Raw genomic sequence first — 13,278 nt, 5'->3', positions numbered from 1 at the left:
TGCAGGGGAAGGTCTATGGGAGAGACTGGAGGTGGGAACAGGGAGGAAGGGGAGGCAGCAGCAGGTGATCTGCTTCAGCCCTGAGCTTGAGGCTGGGGGATTGGATTTGCAGGAAAGGAGGAACAATGAAGACCCACTAGAATGTTTTAATAATTACATATTAAACTAATATTCTGAATTATCCTGCTATAAAGATATGCAAATATATTTTATCTTAATAAGGCAGAAATGTAATATTAAAAGTTATAAATATGGCAACCTAAGAGGAAATTAATAACCAAATATGGTTATGATAAAAATAAAATTTAACCTCCCTAATCCAACCTAGTCATCTTTGATTTTAAGTCTGACAGAACACATAAGATAAGGAAGACAGTTGAACTTTTTACTGTGAGAAGACACAAGGAACAAGCTCAAATACTTTGCAGGTATGTAGATCTTTTCAGAAGAGGGCTCTTTCAAAGTTGTGATGTTTGAAATGACTGGACACAATCCAGGGAACCTTTTAAACTAACCTTTCAGCTCATGAAAAGACTTTTGCAGTAAACACGTGTTCAGAAATTGTACAGCTGACTGGCAAGCAGGTAAAGTACTTCCATATAGACTTTTATCTCCAGGGGGAATAAAGATGTAGTTCAAAGTCTGGAGAATTTCATCAAAATCCAAAGAACACACACAATGTCTTGATTTCAAAATGTCCTGTTGCATGAAAACTGTGCCTGATACTTTATCTGCTGAAAGAGAACACCACATAATGCTTTAGCTATTTGTTTTGCTTTCATGACAGAGAGCATAAACACATTTAATTTGCCCATTAGAGACACTGCTTTGCTGAGAATAAAACAGACTGACTATGAAGAGCCATTTCTGTTTGTAACAGGATACCAGATGCTTTGTGCCAAATCTTAGCTCTCTCCTTTGCATTCCTATCTCTAGCCGAAGGAGAAAAAGTTGCTAGTCTCCTTTTGTTTGAAAAGAGACATGAATATTTTCAAAATCAGATGCCTAGACATGACTTTAAAATACACATATTCACTTATTAGACAATGATTTTGGCAACCCAAACAGAAAAATAACTTTAGTTATGCAATTTATCTTGTCTATTTCCCCATTATTGAGGGTTACTACTGACACTTAGTTTTTTGCTAGTATAAAACTCATTGAGGACCATGCTATGGAGTGTAAGGCAAAATTTTTTTTTAAAGTAACAATCTGATTAATAAAATGTGTTCTATTTTGATTATAAAACTTAAACATGAAGCTTACAGTAGACAGAAAACTTGAAAATCTTGTCCAACTTCTTGTACAATTTGGAAAGTTCTGCACTATGGACATTTGTTATGCAAGAAAGAAGTGAAAATACTGTACAAAATTATCATAGGGCCATGCATATTAGCTGCATATGAAATATGAATAAATTTAGTATTTAGGCATGGGTATCATCTTCTAGATATTTTATTGTGTACACAAAAATACCATAGCATCTGACAAATCATGAAATTGGAGACATTAAGTCTCAAGCTTTTAAGGGAGGTCTTGCCTGGAGCAGTTGTGTAATTGGATAAAGGCTCAGTGTCTTACAAGTGATCTTTCCATGTATGTAACTGAATGTCAACTCAGTCTCTGATGACTGATTTTCACTACAGTTAACACTTTTGAAAGGCTTCTAGTTTGGAAAGCAAAATGTCCCACATAGCAATTTCTGGTTTCTGTCCCAGCTTGGATGGTGTTTGTGGTTCATCGTTCTGAATGATTTGGAAGCAACATTGTGTGACTGACCCCTTAGTTCTTATTTCCAGGTAGGACATTTTCTAAAGAGCCATTCCATTTTTATCACTGAAAAGACCACAGTGAATGGCTTATGTGTCTTTCTGAAGTATATAAAAAGCATTACCCAGAAAATGATTTGTGCAGACAGAAACACACATGAAAATCTATGCAGTATGTTTTCAGCATTTGTAATGTACATGTAATTGCAAATCTTTCTAAAGGTTTTCATACGGAGACTAGAAAGATAGCTCCAAGGTTAAGATTGATCATCCAGGTTGCATTTCCTGCTTTCCAAAGGCTCTGAATTTGGCTTCTAACACCATGTCAAGTGACTCACAGAAACTTGTATTTTCAGCCCCTGGGCATCCAATGCCTTCTTCTATCCTCTGCAGACACTTGCACACAAATGACATGTACACACACATGCAAATAACAAAGTTTCATTTTCTAGAACATAAAGAAGAGAAATATAATGAAATTCAAATCTACAGACTGTCTACAAATTCTACAAGCATTAACCATTACAGAGAAACATTTATTTTACCAATAATATCTCTCCATCCCTGAAAATATGGTGCACCCAAATATATCTGTGTTAGATTTTAAAGAATAAAAAAATAAACAAAATAATAAAATGTTTCATAATGACAAGAACATAGCTGTGTGCATGCACACTGAATTCCTATTGGTGTGGTGTGTGGTACGGTGTGGTGGGCTTCTTATTTCTCAAAAGCTAAGCTCACATGAATTAAGTTTCATTTCTGTGGAAACTCATCATGTCTAGTAGTTCATTCATTGTATTTTTGTCTTGTAACATCCAAGGAAATAGAAATATGTAGGCACGGGTTTCTGTGACATAAATATTCCAAAGATAATAGTTACAAATGAGTGCTGTTGGTGAAACCCAGCTCTATGTTTTTGAAAATATTGTTGTTTTATTGCCATGGCCCTCAGGGATTCGAAGAGACCTTAGGGAAGGGGGAGAAAGAATGAAGGGACAAGAGACACAAGGAATGAGAGCAAGTCTGGAGTTCTGATCAAGCAATGAAACTTTAATTTTGGGTGCTGGTTATAAAGACACAGCAAAATGGGAAGTTTGGGCGAGGGTCATTGCTTAGGGCTATCCCACTATTGAATGCTTATTGTCCTAGACCATCCCATTGTCATAACTGGCTCCCAGGAAATGCCAGACATTCTTTAAGATCCTGGGACCTGAGACCCAAGAATGTCCTTTCTTAACCTTGTACTGACTAGTATTTCCAGAATAGCAGGTAATTTCCTGAGGTTCTCTTAGAACAGCAGGTAGTTTCCTGGGTTTGACTCCCAGCAGTTTTATAATCCATGATAGAATTGTGCCCTTTCTTAAAATTCTTGTTCAGGACTTAGCCTCTTTTTTATTTTGTATGTACTCTCGTTAGAGTAGAGCATAAAGATATCCAACACTTTGCATTTGCTTTTCTACATCTTACTTTGAAGTAATAACCATAAATACAGTAGAATAATTTGGAGTGAAATTTGTCTTGGTAGATGATGGAACTCTCTGCTGATTTCTTTAATAAGTAAACCTGTTTAGAGGTCTGAAATAAGTGAAGATCATCTTTTTGGAAGATGACCTACGAATGACTTCCTTAGAGAATCTTCTTTCATATGAATTTTTAAGGACTTTGGAGTTTGCCGTTTCAATAGCCATGGAACTAAAAGAGATGAAAGAAATTTGCAATTGTCAGTGACTGTGATAGTCAGGACTGCATTGCTTTCTGGTTGGAAGAACTACAGTATCTAAACTCCATAATCCACCGTATGAGAAATAGTCACCCACTCTGTTGTTCAGAACTCAGACGTCTAGAATATTGATTACATTCATAATTAATAATGTCTTCCATGAAGCTGTTATGTTAGCATGCAGTCAACTCTTTCATTTCAACATTTCTAAATATTTTCTAATATCTCTGAAAACAAAGGTACTTTAATCAGCTCTTAAATAAGATCCTATCTAACTCTATGTTTTTTTTCTAAAATTAAAATGACTGACAGCTAATCTGAAAAACATGATTCAAAGTCCATGTAGATTTGGAATAGCAACCGGCCCTTTAATGGGTCTGTTTCTACTTAGTCTAGTATCCATCAGTGAGGTGGGTGGGGCTGATGCTCTGTCTTGGTGCAACACAGGCTGTTCTTCCTGAATATTTGGTTTGAAGAGCTGGAAACATAAACCAGCTCCTCTCTGGGCTGTTTTTGCTCAGTTGTGACATTACTGTGAGATTTGCCAACAAGAAAAAAAAAAAGCTTAGTAATCATAGGATAATTGAGAGTGCTTGTCTGGTTCCCAGCTATCTAGGTTAAATCTCAGGAAGTCTGTGAGACTACATCTGTATCAAGACATTTCCACACTGAACAGTCCTTAACTCCAAGCCAGACCGTAAACTAGAAGGAAGAGCCTAATTACCTAGTCTGTACAAGTGACTAGGTTTGGGCCAGGTCCCAGCATGTAAGATTGCTTTGAGGAGCTCTTAAATTCATTTTGAGAGTTGGAATTCAATTGAATGGTAGCATGACTCTTATATGCTTCCATATGTCCACTGATGGTAGAAGAACTCCAGAAATCTGGTGTCTTCTGAGGCTTGGAGAAGTGTCCCTAAAGGCCAACACAATGAAGGTATGTGTCCTACCTTGTAGTGTTATTGGAACTACTTGAAACGTTAAGGCACAGAACTTAGTAGTAGGTCTGCCAGTTGTCTGGGCTTCCAAGACATAAAATTAATTTTTTTTCCCTTGAGCTGCTGTCCTACTGTACTGTCCTGTACCTAACAGCAATGAAACCAATCAATCATGGATTATCTCCAAACTGGGAGTTAAAACACACTCACTCTTTTTCTCTTTATGAGATAATGACATTTGTGAGTAGTGGAGACTAATGCCAACACAGGGCCCTGAACATGTTTCTTAGGCTTGTTCCTATACTAGGAAAGCCATCTGTAAATGAAAGGGGAGGTATTGTGAATCAGAGCAGAATCTTGATGACCCCTGAAGTCCATCGTTCCAAAATGGTTTTTGCTTCTAGGCTACATTAGGCACAGAGAATACACTAATGTCCAGTGGGTGAAGTGAGTGTGATCAGATTCCTGGTATAGCTTATAGTCCATCATTTTAACTCTGGGCCATGACCCCAGATGAGTTCAGTAACTGAGTGTAAGGACTGAAAACAAATGGCTGCATTAAATGATCTCTGAATAGCCAACAACCAAAGTGAATTCAGAGTTTAGTGCCTAAGGATATGAGGTATTTATGAGAGATCTCACCAGTGTTCCGTGTGACTCCATGGCAACCTTCATTTAGAATACTACATAGGCACTTAGCCCCACTATGCCTTTAGAGTAAGACATTCAATCAGCATTGCACTTAAGTTTCTACTGCTTTCATACTGTCACCTCAAACCATTTAAAGATCAAAGTTGTGTATATTTAGATTACATTACATCAGAATATTTGCTTTTAAAAATTGCCTTTGAGTTGCTAACTTGAGTTTCGTTTTTAAAAATGTGAAATGAATTTTGGCTTGGGATCAGAACGAAATTTCTAACAATTTCTGGAATGGCTTTAAACATGCTGCCACTTCACGTTATGTATTTGTAGAAATTGGCATTCACAGAACTGATACTTAGAAAATCAAAAATATCAATCAACTCTGAAAATGATCAAGATTTTCTATTTTCTGAAGTAACAAAATTTAGCAGATTTCATCCTTTATGTAAAAATATATAAGCACTTCTATTCTGTTTCAGTTTAAATTTACTTTCTTGTGTGTGTGTGTGTGTGTGTGTGTGTGTGTGCATGTATGTGTATGTGCATGTATGTGTGTGAAACCATGTGTGGTGTGCTTTCATGCCCCACCATGTGCATATGTGTGAAACAAAGTTTCTACCTAACAAACATGGACCAGCACAGCCCTTGGATGTGCTTCTCTTTGCTCAATATTTATTATCAGGTTTACACATGTGCAAAGCACTCAGATTTTACATTGGATATTGGATATCTGAAATCTACCTTTCAAACTTTTGCAAAAAGACATCTAAATAATTATTTTATAATTGATAAACAGTTGATTTCCATACTGGTTTTAATACTTATATATAAAGGGTCATATAAATATTTATTTGGTAAGGCTAGGCATAATGTCTTACACTTTCATTCTCATACTTAGGAGGCAGAGGACAAGCAAATTTCTGAGTTCTAGTTTTGCCTGGTTTACTTAGAGTGTTCCATACCAGCCAAGGTACATGGAGAAACTTTGTCTCAAAAAAACACCTCCAATAACAAAACAAAAGGAACCTTTTTTCCCTTGGGTCAAAAGACAAAGAGTTAAGAAGCAGATAATAATGGCTTTTCTATGTGACACCTAAAGAACCCATCTAGACTCAAGAGCACTCATAATTCATTAGAAGAAGAGGCAGAACTATTTCAATATTCTTTTAGGATTTTCCCTACCCATTGTTTAAATGAAAGATAAACTAGTCATATTTCTTAGCTCAGAACACAGAACAGGGAAAAATAAATATTAGCAGAGCTTCAGGGACATCAGTGCTGTAGCATAGAATGCACTGGAAGCTCCTGCATCACATGACCTCTGTGAAGTTCCACATAGATGTGCATGTTACTTCCAGACCAAAGGTGGGGCATAGGAGCATGCCTTCAGGCAAAGCTTCTCATTCAAACTTTTTACACAAATCAGCTCTGGGCAACCTCTCCTTTACATTTCTTTTTTCAGATTGATTTATTTACTTCAGAATATCCTAAAGTTGAGCTTCATATGTCTATATTCTCTGGAAAAATCATGGTCCTTGATTCAATTGTTCCATTTGATTTGTGATCTAAAAATAAAGGAGAGCAGAAGGACTTCATTACAATTCTCTCTCTCTCTCTCTCTCTCTCTCTCTCTCTCTCTCTCCCCACTCCACTTCCATCCTTTCTCCTGCTTTCTCTCTCTTCTCCTTGTATCCTCTCCTATCCCCTCTCTCCCTTCTCCATCTCTCTTCTCTCTTTCCCATGCCTTCTCCTCTGTCTCTTCTCTCTCTCTCCTTTCTCTCTCCTTCCCCTTACACACACCCAAACACACACACACACACACACACACACAGAGGAAGAGAGAGAGAGAGAGAGAGAGAGAGAGAGAGAGAGAGAGAGAGAGAGAGATTAGCGAAGTTTGTTAACTTGGTGGAGTTGGATTGCTCTGAGCGCACCTACATGCCTGCTCCTTACCACGCTCGTCTCTGTGTGCACAGCCAGCCTAGGCAGATGTTGTCAATTACCCTGCAGTACTTTCATGTAAGTGAACACTATGCAGACGTTACCTGTTCATTTTAGAATAAATGAAAATTGAAGAACCATGGAAGTAAATAAATTCCAGTAGCACATTAACAAATCTTTCAAAATGATTATTTAAATATAAAAACATGAAAGAGAACAATGTGATTAGTCAGTATTGCTACATAGAAATTCTAAGGTGACAGACAGGCAAATTCAAACTAAATTAAGAATGAACTAAGGATTAACTAACACAAATTTACGGACACTAGTATTCTTGGAGAAAAATATTTTTAGATGGGAAAATAGTTTCTGGGTTGTTACATACATGGATTCTGCAGGTAAAATACAACAGTGACCACAGATCTCTAAAGCATGCTTTAAGACACCAATGAGGAATATAAAAATTAAAGTAAACTGAGTTCCAGTTAGCAAAGCATCCTTTCTAGCTGAAAGCCAGAGGTCCCATTTAGGTCTTGTTAGTCACTAAAGTGCAAAATACAGATTACAGACAGGTACTCCTTGCACCGAGAAACCCCTTCAAACCCAAGCCCTCTGAGATTTGGGCCTGTATCATGAGAGTTTATATCACCTAGGGCTTTATAATGTCAGGACTCTTGAGAATTTTGACCACCTAGGATTCCAGATGTGTCAGGGTTCCTGATAGTTCAGAAAACCTAGGGTTCAAGAGGGGTGAATAAGTATAGACTGGTAATAGATAATGTTGTCTAGTAAGGAATATAATTTGCTTTTATTTTAAGAATTTTCTTTTTTATTTAGCTGTCTTCTCTTAATACAAGGTTCATCCATTTTCATATATCAGGGTCCTGTTTTGACAACTCTTTATTAAATGGCCCTCTGCTCTCTCTCATTTGCTTTAATCTGGCCAAACCTCACTGATATCCTGCTCAGCTTGATGCTCAGGGAGCTGAAAAGGCTTTGTGAAATCAGGAGGCTGAACCTGTGATGCAGTGAAACATAGCACGTGATCTACTCAAGAAATATGATGGTATCAAGAAGATTTTGTAAACATAGACTCTACAAAAGAGGCTGGTGTCGTTTTCTTATCAAAGGTTTCAGGTTTTGTGATATTACCAAAGGAAAATGACAAGGACAGTGTCTACTTCCTCCTCAGGGCAGCCAAGCCCCCTGTGTGCCGACTGGCTTGGAGGGAGGCTTAGCCAAGTGTGCAGTACAGTGCAGAATCTTGGTGAGCGATTAACACACCTGGAAAGAGCTTCGGAGAATGGTTCAGTTTCCTAGAGAGGTGGCTAGTGTCTCTGGGGCAAGCTTTGTGTGGCCGTGTACCACTGGCCAGGACAGAGATGTTGGAAGGTGGTTTATCTGCATATTCAGGGGCTGTAAGGGGGTGGACTTTATAAGGTCAAACAAGCAGTTAACCTTGGTAACTGTCAGGGTAATATCCTTACAAGGGCTGACGGTAGGGAGCTTTATGGTGTCAGGTTTGGCGTGGCGAGGAAGCCAACTCCGGCATCCTCATGTTAGGTATCTAGGGCTGAGGCTTCCTACAGCCTTCTTCCATAACCCTGGGCCATTGCGGCATGACAGGACAGGATGATAAAGACAAAGGTGTCTTGGGTGTGAGTGTTCACACATAAAAACTGTGTTCTAAAGTAGGTGCACCCCTCAGTGACTGGAAAATATGGATTGCTCCAAGCACTCTCTTTATAACGGAGTTTTGTTGGTCTGTACATCCACCAGGGTTTTGATGTTAGCAATTTAGTGATTCTTTAAATATGTTTAAAACCACAAAAGATTTAGTTGTAACATGAATGTAGTGCTTAAGAGAAGATTGCTGGGGCTAAATGATGAACACCTTGTGGATAATTAATTTATTCTTGATTGTGATTTGCAATCACAATAAGTTTAAACACCATTGTTGAAATTGCCATTGAAATTATATTTTCATCATGTAGGATCTATATACATTTAGATAAACATATTAGACCATACACACCACACACATATATATGTACACACACACAAACACACACACACACACAAACACACACACACACACACACACATATATATATACTGTTGAGAATGATTTGACTTTTGGTTCCATATTTCTGATGAGTCTGTGAGAGTTCATTTCAGTTGTCAACTGAATGTGATCTAGAATGACTTGGGAGACAGGCCTCTGGGGATCCACACTAAGCTAGGGAGGAATTATCTTGATTTGATGGGAAGACCCACAATGGGTGACACCATTCCCTAGGCTAGAATCCTGGAGTGTAGAGAAATAAGGAAAGCATGATAAGCACAAGCAAACCAGCTCTCTTTCTCTTGACTTCAAATCCATGATGAAAAATACCTCAAACTATGATGCCAAATTAAGCCTTTCTCCCTTGAATTTCTATTTTTTCCAGAGTATTTTATCACATCAGTGGGTATAACTAAGACAGAACCATGTTTGGATGTCTGAGATGAGTTCTCTGTATCTTCAAAGTCTGAAATACTACAGAACATGCAAATACTCTAAAACAGTTCTACAGAGCAGGAAGCAGTTATCCATGCTGCTCCTTTCCAATTTTTCTATTATGAATTGCATTAAACAATCTTCTGGGCTTACAAGTCAGCTGGCAAGATGATGCCATTGGTTTACTTGTACTGTGAAATCTCTAGCCAGATACTCCACACTGTAAAGAAGCCATTTTAAATATGGTCCAAAGTAAAACAATATTAATTTCTGAAAAATATATTCTCAAACTTTCACTATTGGATCAAAGCATGTCTTCAGCTCTTGGAATTCAGAATCCATTGGGGATTGAGGTTTGTAACATCAAAAGTCAAAAAAGACAAGGAGCTTTGCAGTTTTATGGGATTATTTCTAGGAGACACTGTGATGTTTACTTTCAAAATCATCTATTGTATGTTACAGCAGATTCTACGGCATACAACAAGATATGATTGTTATGATCAAGTTTTGCAGTTATTTTTATTGTTTTTAATATATAATATTAATTCCTTGAAAATTTCATACAAAATACTTTGATCATATTCATTTCTATATCCTTTCTCTAACCTCCTCCCAGATCCATCCTTAACTTTGCTTTCCCTCCCAACTTAGTTTCTTCTTTCTCTTCTTTTCATTTGCTATTTTTCCCCATTTATTATTTTATGTGTATGAGTGTTTTATCTTTATATGTGTCTGCTCACCACATGTGTGCAGTACCCTCAGAGGACAAAAGAGAGAGTTGGATTCCTGGGACTGAAGTTAAGAAAGAGCTGTGAGCTACCTTGTAATGAGAGACCAGATCTTGGGTTCAGATTCCACCTTAGATAACCTGACCTAAGTTGAACTCTCTAGCATCAGTTTCCAGGTTACTCCCCAACAAATCTGCACCTCCAGGCTATAAGACTGCCCTGGCATTTCATTTCCTAACAACCACCAATCAGAAAGAAAGCAGAAGTTAAGTTTATGTTTGCCTCCCGGCACCAGCCAATTAGTTTTAAGGGCAACAAAATTCCATAATAGGCTCCCAATCAGATACTAGCCAGGGAAGCTGCTCGCTAGCTTCCTGTTTCCTATAAAATGCTGTCCTGCTGAGAGCTTGATGCTTCACTGTCCTGACTCAGGTGGCAGTGTGGCCCAAGCTAGTTTGAATAAAGAGACCCTAGTGTGATTATGGTCTGAGTCAGCTCCTTGGTGGTCTTTTGGGGTTCACAAATGCTTAAAGGGCACAGCAGTATGTGTTGGGAGTTAGTATTGAACCTGGTTCTCTAGAAGAACAGCCAGTGCACTTAACCAGTGAGCCATCTCTCCAGCCTGTTCTTTATTTCTCTTTTAAAATTTATTTATTTATTTATTTATTCATTTAATTTTTATTGAGAATAGTCTTTTGCCACACAATATACTCTCATTACCATTCTCTTCCTCCAATTCTTCCCAGAACTTCCCTACTGCCCTACAAAACATTGAAACAAACCTTGAAAAAAGAGCCAGAGAAAAAGCACAAGAAATAGATACAGATGCTGAGCACACACACTTGCACACACAGAAACCCAACTAAAACAAAGTTGGGAACTATGATACATAAGCAAAAGATCTGTAAAGGGAAAAATTAAAAAAAAAACCTATACAAAGCACTGTGAGGCAAAATAACTCTCCAAAATTACCACTGAGTTCTTTTTGTTGACTATCTGCACCCTATTCCTTCATGTGGTTTGTATACTTAATGAAGACTATTGGAGAAAACTCATTTTTCCTCTGTAAGTAATTATCAATTAAAGGTAGCTTCTGAGTTAGAGATAGGGGCTTCTGTCCATTTCCCCTCTCAGTGCTTGGACCACATCTATCTCAGACCTGTGCAAGTCCTGTGCATATAGCCACTTGTAAGTTCAAGTGTGTATCAGCCTTGTTGTGTCTGGAAGACTATTTTCTTGTCACCCAAACTCAATGTCACCTACAATCTTCCCTTCTCTTTCACTGAGCCCTAAAAAGAGATATTTGGTAGAGACATCTCCTTTAGGACTAAGTGTTTCAAAGTCTCTTATTCTATGCACATTGTTCAGTTGTGTATGTCTGTATTTGTTCCTATCTACTGCAGGATGAAGCTTCACTGTTGATGACTAAGCAAGGCACCAATCTGTGGGTATAGTAGAATAGTAGAATGTCCTTAAGAACATTTTATTGCTATGTTACTTTACTATTTCCTGGCCTCCTGCTCTTATAATCTTTCCAGTCCCTCTTCTGCAGTTGCTGTAACCTTTGGGTAGGTGCTGTGCATGGATATCCTCGTTATGGCTGAGCTCTCCACTGATACTTCCTTACTATCCATTGTTCGGTTGTGAGTTTCTCTTTTAACCATCATCTATTACACAACGAAACTTCCCTGATGAGGTTTAATTATGGCACTAATCTAACAACATAAAGATATGAATTTCTTAGGACAGTTTGCTACTATATGCACTTGGTAGAATTAGAGCAATAGACCTACCCTTGTGGTCTGTGAGCTCATCAACCGTGTCTTCTCCCGCATATTTACAGAATGCAACATGTATTTCCTCCTTAATTTCACTAAGACAGCTAGGGCAAACCCATGATATTCCTGCTACTCTTGCACCCATGGTCATATCTTGACAGGCTGAATGATACTGTAGCTCCCTGGGTTAAGAGCGTGTTCATTTCTCTCCATCACCTTCCTATATGACACCTTCCAGCAAGAAGGAACCCTTTCTAGTCAGTTACAGCTTCATTTCTTCATATTCTATGGCCAAAGCATATGGTTTCTTCAATAATATGACCTTGCCATCAAGTATTAGTGGACAATACAAAGCAATGGTAATAGGTTGCATTGTTCTGAGAATGGCTAGGAAACCCCTGACCAACAACTCTATGGGAGGTTTCCATAGCTGGGACTGAGCTTTATATTTGGCAGCATATGGCTCAGGGAAGATCTTTATTGTCTGATTATAGGAAAACTCTAATTGAATTTCAGACACACGCACACACACACACACACACACACACACACACACACACACTAAAGAAACTCCATTTGATGCTAGGCATCCATCTTGGTAAGCCTAGCCATTTGTCTCTCACTCCACCCCTTGGAAGGTAAGCTCCTAGTAACCCTGACTCAGTAATCTTGACTCAGTAACCACCCCCACCCTGAAATGTTACTTGTAATGACATGACTAAAGCACTATTTTGTTTTCTGAATCTTTCTTACACAGATACTTGCTTGCATAGATATTGATGGTCTTCTTGTGGTGGTTTTCTCAAAAAGTCATTCCCTATAACCCTCCTTCATGACCTGCCTGATATTTGGCCTTAATCCTGCTAGCAGCTATCAATAAATCTTTTAATTATAATTGGATTGAGTCTATAGCCTTTTCTCAGGTGACCCAAATTCACTAACATATATAAAGCTTATAAAATCGGGTTCCTTATGGCTTTCAAACATGTCCAGCAATAATTATCCTCCTCTCCCTCTCCTCTGTCTACCCCCTTCTCATTATCTTCATCTGTCATTTTTATCACCTATGCTCCAATATCACCCCTCCCTTAAGATCTGTGTCATCTTCGTTAACAGTCCCTCAGAAAACTCAGTTTCCTGAGTTCTGTGCCTTTCCTAAGTTAATCATACAAATCTAAAGATATTCCTCTGATAAATGACTACCTGATAAGTACTAAACACTATTGTGTTGGTTTAAATGAAAATGCCCCCCATAGATT

This window comes from Grammomys surdaster, unplaced genomic scaffold (assembly GCF_004785775.1).
Source record: "Grammomys surdaster isolate TR1022 unplaced genomic scaffold, NIH_TR_1.0 64, whole genome shotgun sequence".
Taxonomy (NCBI): domain Eukaryota; kingdom Metazoa; phylum Chordata; class Mammalia; order Rodentia; family Muridae; genus Grammomys; species Grammomys surdaster.
This window is presented reverse-complemented; position numbering follows the sequence as displayed.